The following is a 22575-nucleotide window of genomic DNA, read 5'->3' as shown; positions in this document are numbered from 1 at the left end:
CTCAGTTCATCTTCTTTCGCGTGGTAGAGCTTTTGTAACTTTCCACAATACCTTTGGGACGTTGGATATGTTGTGGTTTGTCCTGTTATCCTTTTTATGGAGGTCGTTTCTTACCTTGTCATAGATCATTTGCTGTGGCGCACAAAACTTAAGGTCAACGAGGTTAACTTACATGAACTTTGATTAGATCGTCATATTTGCATATTAATAACATGCGACATATATGACCACGATCGATTCTTGGGTCTTATTATCCCTTATAAATATAATCAGCCATGAATCAGTTATTCGAAACCCTCTCATTTCTTTGAAAACCCAAAATGATGGCGATTTTATTCCAAGAAAGTCCATGGGGCGTCTCAGTCAATTAACATTTGGCGTATCCCCAAACGAATGCAATCGCTTTTTGTTGAATTTCCTGTCCTGTGGTATGCTCAGCGCGTGGTGCGCTAAGCTTGTACTCAAAACATGTCGTTTAAATTTCCACAGCCCAAACCAAAGCATCCTCAAAGAAGTGGTTTTGATGGCCTGCCGCAATTTAAATGGAATATTTCAAAGATCAAAAGGAAATAGGTTATGGCAGCTATGGTGTGATGAAGGTTGGGCATTACAATCAACAAGACGGTCAAAGTCAACAAGTTGTGGTTAAAGTTCCTCGAGACATCAGAGGTGATGAAAGGGAGTTCTCAAAGGAGGCAAGGCATTTGAACCGCGTAAATGGCCAAACATTGTGTCGTTTATAGCGATATCAGTTAGTCCATTTGGAGTAATGACCGAGTATGTCAAATTCTCCTTTAGGCCATTTGAAGACGACAGAGTTGTTAGCTCCCTCTCAGAATTCTTGTCTCACGCCGATTTGCAATACAAATTTAAAAGAAATCGAGCATGTTGTCCCTGTAATAGCAAAAAAGTTGCAGTTGGCTTGAAGTTTCTCTACACGAAAATGAAATAGCACACAGGGACTTGAAACCGGCGAACATTCTTTTGACTAACGACCATTACATTGATGTGCGGTGATGAATTAGAATTTATGTACATGTGGGAAAACATTCCTGTCGTATGCAAGCTTGCAGATTTTGGGGGGGGGGGGGCACGCTATTTTAGGTGCCTCTGGTAACAAGAACAGTCTAGGAACATGTTTGAATGACATACCCCAGATTGCAACGGAGATGATCATTAGTTATCCCTTGGAATTAAATAAAATTCGTGACTTGTCATCCTTGTATACCGTCTTGGATGCCAACAAACTTATGAGAGATCACAACCATCTAAAGAATGAGTTCGAGTTTACAGAAGAACTGCCATACGCTGATGGAGTTTTGGCTGAGGTGAGCAGAGATCAACTTCAACAGTAAATGCAGGAGCTTGCAAATGGCCAAACACTCTTGTCGATTTACACTTGCGAGCCCTTTTCATTTCTAATTGGATCTCTGTCAGGATAATTGTTCATACTGGATACTCAATCGTTTCCGGAACCTTGTGGAGGAGATGGAAATGGACTGCTCAAAGTTTATTAATCCACTTCCCTTGAATGCTATCGCGCTTTGTGTCAGTGGTTGTGGAACTGTTTGACAGTTACTGGAGTTAAAGCACCTGAGGCCCAGTCTTTCGCAGTGATAATCAGGTAAATGTTATCACGCTATTCATAACACTGTTCGAAGTGTCTCGTTACCACTTCCCAATGTTTGGGAAATGGTAAAGGAGTTTTATTGGTTTTTACTACTGAGTATATCCCCTAGAATTGAGGAAATGTTCTCAAATAATATCGTCACTTTTCGGAAATGTCTTATAATTTGGTGATAAGAAAATGGGCAATTTTTTTGTTGATTTACTATATCCTTACCTTTACCTACTTGATAACTATCGTCAAAAATATTTTTTCTGTCTTTTCACTATAGCAAACTCTGTCGGGTTTTTGAAAAATTTTGAAGGTTACGTCATTATTTAGGGATTTTATTTCGCTCCAATCCCTGTTTGAAACAAAATTGTTTTTTTAGTGGCACCCCTTTTAAATTTTTACTCGAGAAAACGGCTACTCTCCATTACCCCTCCCCCCTTCCCCCCCTCTAAAACCCTAAACCAGGTGAATTAATAAGCCCCTTAACAAAGGTGTTATTCTCCTGCAGCATGACGCCGGGTAAGGCATCTCTGTCGTGTACACGTCCACACGGAGTCAAAGACGAGTCGTTTGTCAGGTCAGGGCAGGAAAACACACGAAAACCAGTAAGAAGTGCTAAGGTTTATTTTTAAGTATATAGTTTTTTACCATGCACCCCATCCTTGAAAAGTCCGTCGCTCTTGAATTCAATCCTTGTCTACCACTGAAGGCCACTGACTAGGACGAGCGAAAGTTTCTTTTTGAAAAATTGAGGAAAAATAATTGAACTTTAGCTTTGTCGTAAAAAGGGCGCTTTTTCCAATTCGGTTGACGTTTTTTCCAAAAAGGTGTGTACATCTGTGTTTCAAAAGCCCAAGACGCGTCGCCAACTTGTTGATAATAAGATGGATAATGAAACATTTAATATAACTTGTAAGACCAGCTGTAGATCTTGAGTACTCTAACTGCTTCTCGGCGACTGCTTCTTCTTTACATAAGGCGCCATGTTAGATATGTATCTTAATTGCTAAAATAAATGAATTTTGTTTTGCGCTAACATTGACACTTTTTTTGACTCCAAAAAGGATGACCTCATCATCAAAGTGACAGATGATGGGACGAGCACTTCCAGCGATCAAGTAAGTGAACATCCTGTGTGTAAAGTTGTGTCATTATTGTTAACCTGAAAATTTTGGTCACCGACAATATTTGTCTAGACGGACATAGGAGGAAACCGCATGTATATGTCAGAAACTAGCAACGCAAAATATTTGAACAGGTCAACTATTACTTAAGGCGCTATGTTAGATATGTATTTTAATTGCTAAAATAAATGAGTTTTGTTTTGCGCTAACATTGACACTTTTTTTGACTCCAAAAAGAATGACCTCATGTGAAAACAGGGTTTTGCCTTCACAAATGAACGGACGGACGGGGCACAAATGAACGGACGGACGGGGACAACTCTTAAAAACTCTTCTGGCTAAAGGCTTTCCTTGGGGGCACTCGCTGGCTGCGGGAAGGTAACCGGAATCTATTACGGTTGCTGACTATCCTTGAGAGAATGACTAACGACAACAGGGTTGGCTCCAACGTAGATTTAATCTTCAAGCTCTACTACAATTTTGACCAGAACGGGCCTGGCCAGGGCTGGTCCGACCCCGTTCTCTTCCTAACTTTCTCACCCAACTTAACCTAACCCAACCGCTAAGCTTTACAGAACAGTCCTATTTAAACCTAACGTACATGGATAACGTAATGCCATGAATAATCTACAGGATCATGTAATCTACTACACTAGTGGCTAAGTAGGAATTTCGCCTTTTACAACTTTAATTACTTTTAAGAGTTCCGGTGGATAACAGTTACACAAAAGGACATGACAGGTGGCTGTTACAGTTTAACACTAATAACAACTGCTTACGGGTGACTAAAGGAGAACTGGTAGCGTTGACGCTTTGTTGATCTAAGCTTTCTACGTGGAATATTGTATTTTTTTTTGAGCGTAAGCATGAAAGAACTTGATAACTAAAAATCCTATCGTTACATTCCTCCCACCTTAAATCGAGACCTCCTGGTCGAGCGAAAAAAGGAGAAGGCATAATAAATACAAGAAACGAAAAAGCACAGCGAAGTAAAACTATAGGGATTTTTTTTTTTTTTGTTTTGTTTTTTGTTTTATAATTTTGTATTTGATTTTGTTTTGTGCCTGAACCGCGGCATAAACCGAACAAGCCGAAATATAATGGCCTCGGGGGTTCAAATTAAGCAACAGCAAGTACGAAAAGGTAATCAAGCTTTCGGTTGAACAGACAAAGCTGCAATTATAGGGGTGTCAGTCGGGGCGTCCACCATATTCAAAGGTGCTATTCGTGCATGAAAGTTTGAATCCTGGAAGCGATTAGCACGCGGGTGGTTCTTATAGAAGGTCGCGATCAAGCGTTTGTCAAGAATGTTGTCAGCCGGTTCCCAAGAGTTTTGGCTCGACGGAAATCCTAGCCATTTAACCAAGAACTGGTGTTCTCCATCTTTCATCCTTTGTTTGAGCAACTTCTCAACTTGGTAGACGTTGTCTGGAACTGGGGTAGGGTCGCTGGATAAGCGTGGAGAATCAGCCTCCTGAGCTTGTAACACCGAGGGAATGGGGTTCCTGGTTTCGGAGTTTTGCGAACGAGTGAGAGGAGCAGCCTGGGGACGAGTTTCCTGAAGAATAGGAGAGGGCCAGTCGCACATTCGTCGATGTCCGGTATTGGTTGTCCAGTATTAACCTCTTGTCAGGGGTAAGAGATTCAGGCAGCACTTCATTGTTGTCTGTTACAAAGCTGTCCGACGGTAAATCATTCTCAGCCAAATAAGATTCTTCAACAAGCTCTGGTGGTTGGCGAATGGGGCGCGAATCCGGTGAAACGTAACGCTTGAGACGAGAAACGTGGACGGTAGTGGAGACACGGCGGTTGTCGGTGGCCCGCAAGATACAATGAACTGGGGACAAGAATTCAACAATCTTGTAAGGTCCATGCCAATTATGGGCTAACTTCTTAGATAACCCCTTCCGATTGCGCGGCGTGTAAACCCAGACACTGTCACCAATTTGATGCCTGATAGGAACGGCGTGGACATCATGATAATCTTTCATACGCTGCTGAGCGCGCTGTATATTCTCTTTTTGCAATGCGATGTGCAATCTCGATGTTTTCTACTACTCGTGCGCGATGTTCCCGCAATTGAAGCAGAGACTTCTCGAGGCGGAAGCATGGAAACATCCATAGGGAGTCTAGGTTGTCGTCCATAGAGTAGGAAAAAGGGCGATTCACCAGTTACTTCTGACGGTGAGACACGATAGCCGAAAAGTACTGGGTTTAAATAGCGGTCCCAATCTTTCTGAGAAGAATTGACGTAGTGTGACAAGCTCTGTGCTAAAGTTCCGTTGAATCGTTCGACAAGGCCGTGCATTGAGGATGATAGCTTGTTGTAAACGTTTTCTTTGTATCCATGAGGAAGCAAACCTCCTTTACCAAGCGGGAGAGAAAATTAGACCCTCTGTCTGAGAGCAATGTACGAGGGGCGCCATGACGGGAAAGGATTTCATTGACGAGCAAGTCTGCGATTGTCGGGGCATCAATCGTGGGTACAGCAAAGGCTTCTGGGTAACGGGTCAGATAATCAGAAAACACGACAATGTAGCGATTTCCAGAGTCACTCACAGGAAAGGGGCCAAGGCAATCAACAGCTACCCGGTCAAAAGCACCTTCTACTGGTATCGGTAAGATGGGGGCTGTCTGTCGCTGTTTAGGGCTTTTCTTCATCTGGCAATGTGTACAAGAAAGACACCAAAATTGTACGTCTGCAAACATTTTAGGCCAGTAGTAACGTTCACGGAGTTTCTCGTAAGTCTTGTTTACTCCTAAGTGACCTGCCAAGGGATCGTCGTGACCTCCATCAAAATTTCCTGCCTTAGCGAAGTAGGTATGACCAGCTGAGAGCGAATCCCGGGGACGCGTCGACCTCCCGGTACCCAAATGTGACAGAGGAGTCCATCAGGGTCCAAATAATAGTTGTCAATGGAATGCAAGACGGCTTTTGCTGCAGCACTGTTATTGGGCAGACTCTCTTTCTCTAAGTAGCTAATGATGTCAGCCAAGGTGTGGTCTCGACGTTGAGCGTCTCTTACGCGGTCAACCTGTACACCAGGCTGATCGAGGGCGGCGACGACTGATTCGTAGGGTCGACGAGAAAGGGCATCAGCGTTACCGTTGGTCGGCCCAGAGCGGTGCTGGATAGTGAAGTCGTGTTGCTGCAGGAGAAGGGCCCAACGTGCCAGACGACCGGTAGGTTCCTTGATGTTCATCAACCAACGGACAGCGCTGTGGTCAGTTAGTACTGTAAACTGCCGTCCATACACATAATGTTGGAATTGTTTAACCCCTTCAACAACTGCCACGCTGACGAAGCAGTCCACTATAAGTGTGAAACAGGAGTTTTAAACAATACAGTTCACGAAAAAATCATCTAAAAGATTCCATTTAGGTTCGATGGTCTGTAACTTTCGAACTTTCGTCGGCCATTTCATTTCACTGATTTGGCTGAAATTTGGCATGTTCCTGTTTTAGGGTCCTAATTGAGAAATTGATACAAAAAAGTTCTGATTATTTTTGCTTACCGAAAAAACTGCAAATCACACCTGGTCTGCCCGTACTTGCCCACCAATATGGCGGATCGGGTGATCTTTGACTTCAACTCGAGTTCTATCGTAAAGATTCCTTAACATTTCATATATTCCCCTCCTTTAAAAAATATGGCAAATATCTAGTGTTAACAAAATTTTATCTCAACGCTGTAAGGTCGTTTCAGGCCGCCTTGAACAATAACAAAATTTACCCCAACTTAATAACCTAATATCTCCAGTGTTGCCTCGATTCAAATGTTACCATTAATTATGACCAATGTTTGTTCATAGGCGAACAGATTTCACTAATAAAAAAGTAGAGTTAATGTCTTTGTCGAGGAAAAAATATATCAGCCCGTAATGACCTAGCTATAGTTTGGGACCTGGTCCTAAGAGCTCCTAGATCAATTCGCCGATCAAAAGAAAACGGTTTAAATACACCTTTCGTTCAGATCGTTTCTAGTAATTTGGAAATATGTTCCTTCTTAATAAAAATTAACGATGTGGAAGCGAAATTGTTGCAACGGGATGATTTTTTACTCACTAATTGAATTTAAACAGGCGCTCCTGCTTTAACCAAGACATGCGCAATTACGCTTAGTAGAGTTTATTTTGCCTGCCGTTTTGAGAAACATTCTCATCAACTCTGATATACTTTTGCTGATAGCAGGTAGTCAATTATTTGAATTAAATCCTTGCAAGCTTAAGATAAATGGTACGGTAAATACAAATTTATGACCTAAGGAATGACCTAAAATGACCTAAAATGACCTTGAGTGATTTCAAAAATGACCTTAAAAAGCCTAGTATGACCTTGAAGATGTGAACGATACGGTGTCGACAAAATCTGAATCGGACCGGCCGGAGCGGATCGGATTGTTGTTCATTTTGGTTTGCGGATTTTACGTGGTTTAGCATTTGCTTTTTGTCAAAAATTCAAATGCTTTTTTTAAAAATTTTTTCTGCTTTTTTTTTTTTTTTTTTTTCGATCTGAGCGGCAATTAAGCGCCTCCACTGATCTCGAACAGCCGCGAAACGCAAATGTTATTGAGAGGAATACGTGACAAACCAAATGTCGCTTAAATATCAGGTGTGGTTTTGAGGTTTGCTATATACCATCGCGTCGAGCGTGTGCATATCCCTTTCATGGTGTACTCGAGACATAAAGACTCGATTACAAGGCTTTAACATCGTTGATGCGAAATTCAGTTAATAGCTAGAGCAGGTACTGAGGCTTCTTTTATGCTAATGCATCGATCAATTCGAAGTTTCAAATTTACTCACCCCCCCCCCCCCCCCCCCCCCCCCCGGGCATTTGAACTTTTGAAAATTCTCGCCCCGAAAAGAAGACAAAATGTGGTTTCAACCAAAGTGTAATGGAATCCGATGTATATACCAGACACTGTTACGGTGTTTAAACTCGTGATTAAATCAGCGGTCTGCACGGTCAATGGCATGTAACTTTTTTAGTCACGGGCTGGAATATTTTAAAAATTGATGTAATTTACATTTATTTTTATTTCAAGGTATCTTCAGTTTGATACCGAAAAAGGACGAAATTACAATATGCCCACGTCACCGAGAGGCTTAAGGCACACATTGGGTGTGTAGGAGAAAAAGGTGGTCCATGCCCCCAAAGTGGCCACACAAACAGACTACCACCAAAAGGAAACAGAGGGCTTTCTCTAGGGCAAGCCAAAGTTCTTTATCAAGAGTTGACTCTCATTATTTCTATTAGCATCCTTAAGTTTACTCTTGATCTGCCGAAAACTAAATAAATGAAGATTTCGTCGTAATTGGGAGTTAACATGTTTAATTGATGCTTTTTTTTATCGCTGTAGAGGATGCTGTCACGAGGCTAGCAAATATTCAGTTTTTTTCCTTGTCTCACCGAGAGAAAATGAGGATGTAGATGATATTTTGACAGTGATTCTATAAACACATATTTCTCTCCTTTACTATACAGCTATTTGCAGAGAATGCAGGAAAAGAGTAGGATTGCTACCGAACAGAGGGCGAAGTGAAGAAGACTAATTTGAGAAAGGTGGTGGTCGTACTGATAACGATGACGATAGATGTTGGTGATGTTAATATCAGTTTTACTGAGTATGATAGCCGTGGTGCTGATAACGACAACAATGGGAGGAGTGCCAAAGATGTTGGCGATCTCAATATCAGTTTTAACGAGGATGATGAGGGCCGTGCTGATAACGAGGACGATGTGAGGTGCCAAAGATATTGGCGATGTTGATGTCAGTAAAAACGAGAATGATCGTGTAAATACTGTAACGATGACAATAGGAGCGATGAAGACAAGAACACTGATAACGCTTTAGAACCTGACAAATCATAGCAAACAGGACATGTAAGTAAAAACTACCCCTTTGTTTGATGTCCATGTTATGATGATCCTTTAACAAAAGTAATTACAAATCAGGTTAGGTTTTAATGCCAGTAAAGCACGGTATACTTAAAGAAGAATTAATCGATCAACATGGTGTTACTTTTAATTTTAAACAAAAAAAAAAACATGAAGATAAAAGCCAAGAAAGTGTACTGTTCCTCAATCTATGTGATTGATTACTTCTATTCACGGGTCCCACTTTCTCCTGAGGTAGACAGAAGTACCACCGGATGGCATTCCTTTAAAGAACGACAAAGTCTTGCAGCAGATACAGAGAGACATTTTTTCGAGAGCTTCCGGAAACAGGAGTTGAACGAATTCCTCAGTATTTGCGGAGTAACCCCAGTTACAATGATGGACACAGGCCTGCAGTCAGCAATGGAGTGAACCAAAAGAAGAAACATCACCGAAGCAAGCGGCGCTATGGTTGCAATTTTGCAGACTTTGTCTCCAAGGCATCATAGTGAGTTATGGGACGAGTTAGGAAGATCCGAAAATTTGTGTGAAGCATTCAACACCGCCAAGACAAAAGTTTGGGTCATCACAGAGTGTTATTAAGTATCTTCCTTGCAGAAGAGCAACGCCAGGTAAAACCGTCCGAAAACAAATTATTTCTATAATGGTGGATGTTTTCACTTATGAAGAAATACGACCGTTCATCCCTGGCCTCACAAAAATACACGTTTTGCGAGGTAAGGAAGTACAGCTCAAATCATGGGTGTGGGACGCTCGTGGCACTAAAATCGGTTCCTCGTTGTAAAACTGATCAGGCAGGTAATTTTCTGAGTTTTCTCACTAGCCCCTCCATCGTGCAAGACTTTCCCTTTAGAGAAAAGGTTCTGAAATTGTTATCCGGGGAAGTAGTGCAGACGCCAAATGTTATCAGGATGTCGGTCAACGAGCGCATTATTAACCAGTATCTACAATACTGTGAGGAGAGCGGGACACACTCCCTTAGTAGGAGCACACTTCCTAGAATTTTAACAGCGTTTAAAGCATCAACAACAACATCCCTTAAAGGCCTTGATTGAATTCGTAAGAGTCTTTTTTATATATTTTTTCGTTCTCAAAACGGTAAGCAAACTCAATCCCTCCGAGTGTTAATGGCAAATCGATTGTTTACACTCTTCCAAGTAAATGGCAATTTCTGGATTGGGGCACTGGGTAACATTGGAGATATCAGGCTAACAAGTTGGGGTAAAATTTCCACTCTTCAAGACGGCGCAAAACGTCCTTCGAACGTTGAGATAACTTGTCATCAAAGTATGTCATTTCCCACATTTTTCCAATAAATTTAAAGAAAAGGGGTAGATTTTTATTAATTTCAAGAGATGTTAAAAAATCTTTACGACAAGACTCGAGTTGAAGTCTTATGAAAACCTTCGATACGCCATGTTGCCGACCAAGTATGGCAGACTAGGCCGGCTTTATCGATAATTTGCAGCTTTTTAATACTCATTTCGTGGTTAGACGCTGAAATCACCCTTCCTGCCAAATTTCAGCCAAATCGGTGTTGTTGAGTGGCCGCGAGTTTTTGAAAAAGCTCGTAATTTACAGACTATTGCTCTCAAAAATCTACTTTTTTTCCACAAAAACAGTTCAATTTTTCCTTTTTTTGATACTATTCATCTTCAATGTAAATTTAACTCACGCTCTATTTCTTTCTCAAACTATTTTGTGTTTTCACAATAGCCTATATTTCGATAGATCAATAGTTTTCCTTTGTATGTTTAAGAAAACTAGCAAAATTAATCAAATTTTGCGGAAAAAATTTAAAAAGATTAAAAATATTTTCTCTGCATCATTAACATTTTCATAAAAAACTCTGTGTCGGAAATGAGAATAAAGAATCTGCTATGTTCCGAAACTTCACGTTTCATTTAAAAAATCAACTTGATCTTTCCTCTCCCGTCTCATGCTCTGGTCTCTCTCATTTTTAAAGATATAATATGATCCTGTTGTTCAATTATCTGACACTTATCGCAAAAAATCAACCGAAAATCAATTAATGCTGAATAATCTCTCACAAGAAAAAACACTAGAATGGCACACTCGATAAAAATTGAAATTCAATGAACGAGATGGAAAGTTAGTCCAGTATATCAGTTCCTAAATATCTCTAATCAGTATCAATGTGTGAATGCGATGAGGAGCGGCTACCGCTGCATCCCTCCTGGGCCTGAATGTCGGGGCTTCGGGGTTGAGTTGCGGAGGAGTCTGTACATTCTCCCGATCGCAGGAAAGCTCCAGTGGGTAAAGGTGTTGTACTGCCTGTTCGAGTGTTCTTTTCCCCGCTCGAAGTTTGGCAGCGCGAACGATTCCGTCTCGTCCCGAAATCAGGTCTTCCACGAATCATTTAATCATCGAATTCCATTTATTGCGATTGCGTTCCTCGTCTCGATGATGACCACCTCCATTTGGCCAAGGGCGTGGTTTGACCCCTGTGTTTCATCCGGTGTCGTTCTCTCAAGCCTCGTAAATATTCGTCCACAAAGCCTACTTGCACCTTCGCAGATATTTAGCTCTTCTGCGCGGATCAAATTCTCTTAGATGTGTGGTTTCAGTTCTGGTAGCTGGTTTGATCGAAGAAATAGTAGTGAGTTAGGGGTAAGCACGGGTAACTGTATGTCGTCTTCGACGTAACATAAAGGGCGAATATTCAAAGCAATCTCCACATCCAGTACCACTTCACACAGCTCTGTCCAGGTCAACATTCCGCATCCGATAGTCTTGTTTAAAGCTGTTTTGACCAGTCCGATGAGGCGCTCAAACTGTCCTCCCCACAAAGCGGCGCGGCTGAGGTTGAATTGCCACTTGATGTTCTCATGTGGTAGGTAGTTTTGTGTCTTCTCGTCACGCATAACTTGTTTGAGCCACTTTTCGGCGCCAACAAAGGTTTTGCCATTGTCGGAATATATCTTCTCCGGCGCCCGCGCGCGCGATGAGCCGTTTTAAACTTCTTAGGAATTCACTGGTCGCCAGGTTTGTAGTACTTCCAGGAATAATCCTTGTTTAAGACTGCATGCGCACAATGCAAGATAGGCCTTTCCTTCTGTTTTTCGGCTCTGATATGGTACTTGATGGGCCCTGCAAAATCAACTCCGCACTGCGAATGGGGTGCTCCCCTCTGTGCGGTCAGTGGATAGAAGTCCAGGAGGCGGTGTTGCCGGCGCCCAGTGCCATAGCCTGAAACCGCTTGCAGCCTGAACACGCCTTGAGAACTTATTCTACGAGTGCCCTTAAACGCGGTACCCAGTATAGCTCTCGCACTTTGGTCATGGTAAGGGTCACTCCTCCGTGCGGTGTGTCGACATGTGATCGGTGAACTAATTTGCGAGTGAAGGGGAAGGGGTCTGGTAAAAATATGGGGTAATGGCCTTGAATTCTTCCTCTGCACTCTAAAAAATTCCCTCTTGGTTTCCTTGCACATTCAACTGTAAACGGTCTTGAAATTTCTCGCTCGAATTTGCTTGTTGTTGAGCTCGCTTGATCCAGAACGTTGTCTGTTTCTGTATTTCTTCAGTTAAAGGCGACCAACGACTTCTGTTTACGGACGGTTCTTATGTTGTGGAGGAATCTCCCGATCCACTTGTGCAGCTTGAAAGCCGCCTCACCTAAGATGGCTGTGGCTGTCATCTTTATTTCTAACGTTTGTTTTATTGTCTCCCCGCCACTTATAAATGGATATTATTAGAACAAGGTTATCGTTGTTTGGTTGGCATTATTTAAGAAAAATGATTCTTCAACAACGATTACAAAGAATATTTGAAAGGTTATCGGAAGGAACTTATGGAATGTTAAGTTACTCGCCATGCAAGGGAGCATGTCTTTTGGCAAATATACAAGATGGTGAACGCTAGCAGAGTGATTGATTGATTGACTGTCCCCATTCCGTACAAACACACTTTTTAATCTAGCTTTAAAAGTGGGAAATCGGTTGATCAAGCTTTGCTTTTATGTTTACCATTAACCATTAAAATAAAGCAGATTTTTTTATTTCTGCACTGGTGGGATTTGAATTTTCACAATCTGAGAAATAAATTTGACTTTACGTCACGCGTAAATTTGGCCACAAGGGAAGGCCTATACTCTATTTACGAATTAGTACATAAAGGCTGGCGTAAATCTCTACCTTACACCAAACTTTACGCTGTGCTGAAAGTCTTCTTAAAGAAGTCTCATTACACTAGCTTTTACGTCCAAAGCGTAAAGGCTGTGTAAAGCGTGCCTGTAAGTCATGTGAATGTGGCGTAAAGCTGTATAAAGCAGAACTTTATAAACTGCTTTACGCAAACAGTACACAACTTAAATTTGTACTTTTCATTGCTGTGTTACGCCCTTCAAATGAGAAAACTGAAGCTACGATTTCTACGCATTTGGGTTTTCCAATGTCAACAAACCTCTTTGAGGTTTCTCGCCTCTGGTTTACTTCAGCTTCCAAGGTGAATTTGCCATCTACGCTTCGAATTTGTGGGCACTAGATGTCTACCGCTTTGTGTTTGAAGTACCAACCATCATTTCAATGCACAGGGAAATTGTTGAAGGAGAGGACGGAAATGGAAACGGTCCAGAAGGCGTAGGAAACTTCCGGCTCCCGTATCCAACAGTGTTCGGTTACCTAACCCACCCATTCACGTCAACTGTAACCATAGGGATACACCCGAACTCCTATTCTCTCTACGATTTGTTGTGGTCATCAACGCGTCTCGCGATGTAGGTTTGTAAACAGATCGATGGTGATGTTGTTTGGCTGCAGATCTGGTAGCCAGAAACGGCATTTGCACTCAGCTGTGCGCGGGTGTCCTGACTTCCTGTAGAATTAAAAACACAATTGTTTCAGACCTAGTTCCTGCCTGGGGTCTCCGCGTCACAGAAGACAAAAACCCTCTTTGTGTTGGCGTTGTTTCGGTTTGCATGGGAATGTTTTTTCGCGATCGCGGAAATTTAGCACCGGGCTTCCCTGCATTATCTGTGCCGCTCACAATGGGGTTGTTTTCCTTCCAACTTTTCAAAGCTTTTATCAAAACGTGGGAAGTCCCAAGTCCTGCGCAGTCTATTATCTACCTCTCACTAGATAAGCTGCTTTTACCCCCAACCCCTTTAGTTCGTCGAGCACAACCTCTTTGCATTTCCAATCCACGTCTTTCAATTTGCCTAGCGTCCTCCAAAGATTTCCCATTGTACACGAGCTTAGCCTTGTGGATAGGCGCAGGTTGTGTTCCTGTAATGACAGGCAAAATTCGCGAGGTTCTGGACGTAACGCATTTACGATCTCGTTTTCACTATTCGCCGATGAGGAGAATTCTTTGCCCTCTCGTAGCCCTCTTTTTGTGAAAGGCAGTCCGTTCTATCTCCGCCTCGTAAACCCTTGGATCTTACCCGCTCTGTTAGGTATGCAAAAACTTGGTCACAGATGCAATGTTTGCTTTATAAAATTTCAGCTTACATTTTTTTCAAGAACGCAGGCCATGCTTCATACGTACTCTGCCCCATTTAAAACTTTGTGATCTTTAGTTTCGGTAGCTTTGTTGTACTGTGTTCATTCTGAATTAGCCTTATGAAAACGTTACAAATGTTTCCTTGCCGTCGTCCTTCCATTTGGCGTTTCGAATTCTTGCTTCATCTCCATTTTGCTCCTCTCTTTTCGAATTTGAACTCCACTTCGCGAGTCACGGGCTTTCCTCTCTTCTTCTTCGTCCTTTTGCTTTTCGATATTCGATCTCTTCATTCGTCTCCACGAGCCATTTTTCCAGTCGCGAAACTTCTTCGTCAGCTTCGGCGATCGGTTCTACAATGCTACTGCTCCAACTTTCCACGTCTTCTGCACTTTTTCCGGCCTCGAACATGGTCTGTTCAACCCTTTGTTTAAGCACGTCGACTTCTTTTATTAATGCTTGTAGGTTGTCGAGATGTCGCGCGACCGCCCCTTGGTTTCCCTTTTCCCACAATGCCAAGTGTTTTCCATTCGTGATACAGCAACATTTGCAATTTAGCCTCTGCTTCTTTGGTTAGCTCCTCCATGCTTCGCGAGTTCCGTCGGAGGTGCCACTGTGTCGGAAATGAGACTAAAGAATTTGCTATGTTCCGAAACTTCACGTTTTATTTATAAAATCAACTTGATCTCCTTCTCTCTCTCACCGCGCTCGTCTCTCGCTCTGGTCTTTCTCCTTTTAAATAAATAATATGATCCTATTGTTCAATTATCTGTCACCTACCGCAAAAAATCAACCAAAAATCAATTAACGCTGAATAATCTCTCATGCAGTGTTAGGAGTCAAACATGACAAGATGCAGCGGTAATGTACAACCACTTAGTCAGAAGTGTCGCAGAAATTCTACGACCACTCAAGCACTGGATGTAGCAGAAAGTCTGCGATCACCCAGTCACTAAAACCAGTCAATGACAAATTCCACAACATTTGGTCGGTAATCCTCAATCACTCTATGATATACAATAATATAGTAAAGCTATCAAATGGCACAAAGCCACAAAAATAACAAGCGGAATCTTCTCAAATTTTGTAGTTACACTCATCTGTTAAGAAAGTAAGAAATACAATATACAGTTCAGGTCACGCCCTTTATTACATGATCAGATAATGAAATGAAAAATATAATAAATCCAATGAGTTTAATTTTGATATCTAGCAAACAAACAAGTTAGTTCCACTTTAAACGAAAAGTATATAAACTAATATACTGTCCATCCTTTGACAGTATATTATATATATACACAGTATATTATATACTATATACAGTATATTATATATATATAGATTATAAATTATATTTTTTTATCGCAAAAAAATATTTTAAAATTATAACTACTAAAAGATATCTCATTTGTATTTTTCCCTATCATTTAATGAAAGCCTATAAGGCCTAATGAATGGAGAGTGAAGTTACAGATAAATCCATGCTTTATTTCAGTAGTTTCAATACTCGATGGCTTAGGAAATTCGACATCAAGGAAAAAAAATGTTGGTTTCTAAGTGAATCGAAATTTGTAACTATTTATTGATAAAAATATTTAGTTATATGTGTGTCCTACTTATGGCCTCGAGATGAGAGACTCAGGATGAAATCGATCGCTTTTTAGGACTGCTAAATAAAGATCCATAAATAAATATCTCCTCCGCACAGACATTGGTAAGTGGATACGACTTGATCTATAAAAGATTTGATCAATGTAGGTGGCTGGATTCGTGTATCACAACTTATTGAGTCGCGAATATGCTCTAGTACAGGCTCTAACAAGATGTGAACGTTCGTAATCATAACGAAAGTCTCAAGCAAAAAGAACTTTGAACTTAACTCTACTCTGTGACTTTAGGTGAAATAATTGTAAACTCAACGTAGGCAGAAGCCAGCGAGGAACGCACATATGCAAAATTCACAATAGTCCATTTCATAGTTGTGTGCTTGGTTGCCAAACCTTTGAACGTGGGTTAGGCTAAGGTTCACCTTGTTATGATACAAACCTTCCTGCTTTTCAAATGTAACTCATGATAGCTAAATACTGGTCTTGATCACAACAAGGTCACTTCCACCCTCACTTCAAATCAAAGGCTTAGTAACTGAGTACACAACTGTAGAATGGCCTATTTCAATCTAGGCGTTTTCAAATACAATGATATTACATATCCAGACTATACCATCATAAACTGACTGTAACGTAATATTCTACCTATTGTAACCATGTTTCACTTAGCCACAATTATTTCTACCAATTGGAATCATCTTGGCTTTTGGGCTATCAACTGGACTTGGGTAGAAGTTTCCAGGGACGTTATCACCCTTCGGACGATGGCCAACGTACTCGATAAATGCTCTTTGCGGATCTCGCTCTTCACCATCCGTCTTCCAAATCTTCTTGTTATACTTTCTCACCCGTTTTGTCGTGGTCGGTTCGTCTCCATGGCGGTTCTTGGTTTGTCGCTCTTTATGCTTGATATACTGCTCTGTCACGGTGAAATCACTCAGATGATAGTCAGGTTGTTCTTGAAATCCTTTCATGCCTAAGTGCGTAACGTTGTTCCACAATACCAGACGGAGAAGAGAGCGAGGATTTTGAAGGCCGATTGCACCTAACGACCACATCTTTTCAAGACCTTCTGTTTCAACTGGTTGAGCAGCATTTGGTTTGTTGCCAAGACCTCTTTGTTTCTTCACGGATAGCATCGTTGAAACTTCTTCGAACTGAATGGCTGAAGATTTTTCGAGGTCGAGGTTGTCTACTGCCGGTGGACATGGACGCTCCAGAAAGTACCTTCATAAACCATTGCGGCAAGTTTGTAATGTTGCTGGTTCCCATTCTTTGCCTTTGTTTTCTTTCACCGTCTGCCTTATTTCTAGAAATAAGTGCTTGAGAAGCTGAAGTGCTTCTTGCTTTGAAATTACATCGAGATTAATTTGTTTGCCGTGTTTTTCCTTGAACCAATACTGCAAACGGCGCACGGATGTACTCGTACGTTTTTTTATTGTTTCTTGAAACCATATTGTCCTTAAAAGAGACCAGTTCGTTACAGGTTACAATGGTTTGGTTTTCCAGAATGGATACTTGACTTTTTCAGCATCGATACCTATTCGATTTTCTTTCGCGATGCTTGTTTTCCTCGGCAAGAACTGTGGTTTGGCTTTCTTCCCTCGTTTTTGCCATTCTGTTTTTTTCTACAATGCGTCCTCTCGTACTTTTGAGTAGGAGGGGTTTCCTCAAATTTTCCAACGACTTAAATTTCAATTCAAAATTTGGCAGACATTCATTTTCTGTAAATTTGTTCATTTCCAAGGTGATATTTTTCGTTACATGAGTTGCATTTTGTTTTCAAGATAGCAACAATTTTTGCTCGCGACCCACGTCAGCGATATTATATTCCTTTATGCACAAGTGCAATTCTACGCTAAATGCCTTCTCTTCGATAGCCAATCAAACCGCGAGTTCACCTTTGCTATGTGATTCTAGTTAAAACTGGGGTTCAAGAGGGATGAACTCCCGTAGAGATGGCCAGCATTTCCTGAAAAGAAGGTCGCACAGTTGATGGAAGCTCGAATGGTTGACGATTGAGTTTTTTTTTCCGATTTTATCCGACAGTTAACATTTAGACTTTAACTCCATTGACACCTTCCTATAATCATATTGAACGTTAGTTACTCAGTTGCTTCCTTACACTAAAAATTAAAATTGGGGCTCCGGTGGCAATGATTTTCTCATTTCGTTTAGGTGGCAAGAGGTCTGCTGTTTTTTTAATGTTAGGTCATTAGCATCTGTGAATATTCCGTAAATAAATAATATGAGTTTCTTGAAATAGAAAAGTACCATGGGAAAAAAATTGTCGGAAACTCGCTCGTAGATCAATTATATCGATGGTATGTGGGAAGCACGGGTTCGGCATCGACTCTCAGTTGGATGTAGCGCTCAACTAGCGTAGGGAGACACTGGCGCGTTTCCCGACTTGAAATTCTTTTAAGTGTTTTTTATACAATTGCTTAATATTTGCTGTCCTCCTGTGAGTTTCGTTTCTCTTTATTTATTTTAATCTGTCAAATGATATTTATCACGATACAAGTTGTTAGTTCAATCAGTTCAGCTTTTCGTTTTTTTTGTTTTTTTTGTTTTTTTTTTTATCATTATACTCTCAGAATCCTTTCTAATCGCTCACTATGACAATTAGCGATTAACGGTAAAATAGTTCTTCTTCTGCGAATTTCAAAGGACCGTTCTTGCTTAGAGCCTTTGGAGGTCAAAAGGTTGTTTATGATAGACTTAAAAAACCTTGAGAGCCGACTACTCATGCTCAAAGTTTGCATGGATCCTCCTTAATTTGAATGAATTAAGACATGTTTACATGGAGATTGGCTACTGCAGTTAGTTAAGGTAACTCAACTAGCTGTGGTCGAAAATAGCCCGCATTTACATATAAACTTACCACCGCAGGATCCCGGGGTGAAGTTTCTAGAGGTTGTTGGAGCGTTTGCAAATGTAATATTAACGCGACCCCAGCTTGGCGGGTTATCCCACCTTGAGCGGTTTACATGGCAAATTACGACCCCAGTTGAAAGGGTTACCGTACCTGGCAGATCTGGCAGACCGAGCAGCTTGCTTAGGCAGACTACCTCATCTACTATGTAAACATGATCAAGATAAAGTAAGAGCTTACGTGGACGGCCGGGTTTCTCCGAATTGGTCGGTTACTTCTCCTACCTAGGGTCCGTCACGTCCATGTTAACAGGCAAGAAAGACTTTAAAATAGGACTTCTATTAAAAAAAAATGCTAAGTGAAAATTACATACAGATGCACAATTTGGTGGAAAATTTCACAGCGCTGTGAAAATATTCATTAAAACCAGACACAATCGTATATTAAGCATAATATGACTCAAAACAGGACAGTATCGAAGAGCATTAAAATCTGTGAATACTTTTTGCCCTTGTTTCTAATTTAAATAACGACAATTTTATTGCAATGAGATGTCTTGAAGGAGAATCTGAGAAGATTCACGGGCTCAAAATGAGGTGAATTCTCTGGATCGAAATGATGAGCTTACTTTGCCTCATTGCTTCGAAATGTCCCCTAAGGCTCTCAGTAAACATCTCATATGTTACCACACGAGGTGGAGTATTTGGGTGTGGCCCTATATTAAATTCAATCCTTGAATTAAACGTTAATTTTATTGAATCATTAAAACTTTACAAAGGGAACAAGTAAACGAAAATGCTGCAACCGTTATTACAAAAAAGATCTCTTAATGTTCTATTAAGCCAAAAAAAAACAAAAAAAAAAAAAAAAAATATATATATATATATATATATATATATATAACTAACTGCAGACAGTACTGTTTCGGCCTTCTGGGCCTCATCAGTGCAGTGCTGATGCTAGGATGGAGGTAAGGCAATATAGCCACCCCAAATGATCTCACACATGTGGGATCACCTAAGCCATGCCAGAGTGCTCAAACTAGAAAAACTAGTGAGCGTGCATAATGCTATATATATATATATATATCAACTAAGTCGACAGTAAAGTGCAAGGAATGAACCTGTGTAAAAATTTGTCATGACAACGACATGGAAACTGAAGTGCCCATAGGGCTCTTCAAAATACGGCACACCTTGTAAAAACATTAACCGATACTACGCACAAAAATTTCTGATAAGATATATGTATAATAAAAGGAATCCAAACTTATTGTTATTGCTTGTAAAAAGGGGTTGAGAAACTCAAAACTTGCGGCTGAAACATCTGCAAAACACCTGGGTGAATGAAATTTTTTTTAATTACCATCTAACATAGCAAAGTTTGGTGCTAAAAACTGCTTGTTTCGAATATTCATTCTCCTTAATTTTCACCAAATAATTTGTAAAAGACTCCACATTAGAGGCGATAAATTTACAGGAAAGTTTATCATCAAAGCGGACATATATCACTTCTAATTATAACAAGGCGTAGGTTTTTCATCACTTCATTTTCTCAGCCTTAATTCTAAAGATAAACAGCGTAGGGTCAGGCATACTGGCGTTTAGACGCCATTATTCAAGTAATTATGTACTTGAAGAACTTGTAATAATACTGGAATTTTAGTCCATTTTTATCTGAAACCAAGACCTATACTAATTTTTTTTCTCTAGAGATGAACTAATTCTGAAAGAAAAATTATTCCCTTAATTTTCATCTAGTATTCTGTGAAAGGCTCTACATTGAGGACGATAGATTTACTAAAAAAATTTTTGCATATCAGAGCGTTCCTTTATCTTTTATTCGACTTAAGCGTTAATTTTCTGCCACTTCCTTTTTTCGCCTTGTTTCTAAAATACACAGCCTATAGTCAGACATCTTGGCGTCCAGACACCAATTATTCAAAACTTGAAGCAATTGTTATTCAATTTGTAATTTTAGTCCTTTTTATTTAAAACTTGGTCAATTCAAGGTCTCTCTCTTTTTCTCAAGAGACTTACTTCTTCTGTTTTGCGGTCCCTTTGATATACTTCTACGGCCTTTCATTGGCCGTGAAAATGCCAAACGCGACTATCCATCAGAAGACGATGTCAACGTGGATTTACATCGTTGCTTTTTATACCAGTGAATATCATTTTAAATAAATTTCATCGGAAGAAAACCAAAGAAAACAAGACAATAGCGATAAAAAAGGAGCCAAATTAATTCGAAAACTCGCTGATGATTCCGGATTGAGATCCGAACGAACTTTTCAAACATGTAACAAATTTCAAATTATGACAATGTTATCTTTATGGGTTAGTAACGACTCAAAATAAAGTGTCGACTTATCAATAGTGATTCGTGGAACCTACGAGGAGTTATACTAAAACTTACCTTGTGATCCAAGCGCTGTGTATATGAGACAAAACTCCCATAGAAAAATGCATTTTAACATGGAATTCGTAACCTATAGCATAGCCAGAAGGGTCCCGCGCTGTTCAGTATTGAATGTAAACTTCTTAAACGTGCGCTTTCGATTCGCATCGCGTAGAGATCTTTCTTAGATCACGACCACCGTGGACGAATTGATTCCTTTTCTTTCTTTTCTTTTTGATTATTTTCTTTTTGTTTCATCGTTGGCTTTTTTTTTCCTCTCAAAAAAATACAGACAACTACTCCCGAGAGAGACTTTAATTACCAAGCTTATTTCTGATAAGGTAAGGTGTTAAAATTGGCAAAAGTTGCAAATTTGATATGTTCAAATATACAGCTGACAGAGAAGACACTCGTTCGAACAATAAAATTGTTAAAATGCGCTGTTTAGATATTGTTGTTAGTTAAGGCATATCTGCGTCTTCCTCTTTTTTTTGTTTTATTTGTTTGTTTGTTTGTTTTTTTGTTTGTTTTTTTGTGTGACGAGAGACTATCAGGAAGAAAAGGGTATTCTTCACACTGTCAAGACATCAAAGATTTAGGGTAAAAGCTAGAATGATATCAGATCTGTAGTGTGTTCTTAATGGCTGCTTACCCTACAACTATTTTTCTGTCCTAATCTTTGGAGACAAGCATGGTTGTTAGCGAAACAAATACTTTATTTCCTTTAATAACCACCCACGCTCAAATTATGCAAAGAGAAACCTGCTTGCATTGCCAGTATATTAATAAATTTTAAATAACGCACTGGCACTTATTCGAGGAAATAGTGTATACCGCAATTACGTTCCAACGTTGGAATTGCACCAATACAGGTTGAAAAGTAAGAAAGTACATTAAAAACTGAATTCATGAAAAGATGAAGATGACGAGTTAAGGGATTTTCCTATAATTAAATATTCTTTTCAAGTATCTTAACGGCAAATTTAAGCCTTAGGAAAATTTTATCTTTTAATTTACCTCACAGCTCCTTGCCAAGCGTTAAAAAGCGTTTGAGAGTACTTTAGTCAACTAAAACGCGGATTTGTACCATCATCAAGTTAGCACATCACGCACCATACAACAGTTTCATCTGCACACCATAATGAATATCAGATGGCAGTCATTAGAACGCATTTGAATTTTCAAATTTTTACAAAGGAGAAAGCCTCTACAATTTAATTCGAAACCTATATCGCCAAGGTTTTATTCTGTTTTCATTTTAGTCGCTTTATGATTAAGTTAACGAAAAAGAAGAAACTATATCTAATTTAGAGCCAATGAACCCCGAGTTCTCTCTGACAGTTCGAAGCTGAAAGTGCATTGTACCACCAAATTGCACAACGTTTTGTTGTTGAGTGAAAACAGATTTTGAGTTATTGAGTTACAAGAAATACAAGCATGCAAATATAAATGAAAATATTTGACCCAAACTATTGGGAGGAAGCCTCTGCAATTTAATTAGAAACCCATATCGCCAAGGTTTTATTCTGTGTTCTTTTTCAGTCCCTTTATCATAAAGTTAACGAAGAAGAAGAAACCTTCCCTTTAACAGGCT

General features: G+C 40.1%; 1 pseudogene; it reads right to left on the bottom strand.

Annotated features, from left to right (window-relative positions):
* The window catches only part of LOC136282381 (uncharacterized skeletal organic matrix protein 5-like), a 48759-nt pseudogene that overhangs the window by 6961 nt on the left and 19223 nt on the right, over positions 1-22575 (bottom strand).

This window comes from Pocillopora verrucosa, chromosome 7, assembly GCF_036669915.1.
Source record: "Pocillopora verrucosa isolate sample1 chromosome 7, ASM3666991v2, whole genome shotgun sequence".
Lineage (NCBI taxonomy): Eukaryota > Metazoa > Cnidaria > Anthozoa > Scleractinia > Pocilloporidae > Pocillopora > Pocillopora verrucosa.
The sequence above is the reverse complement of the archived record's forward strand: the minus strand, read 5'-3'. Positions and strand labels throughout refer to the sequence as shown.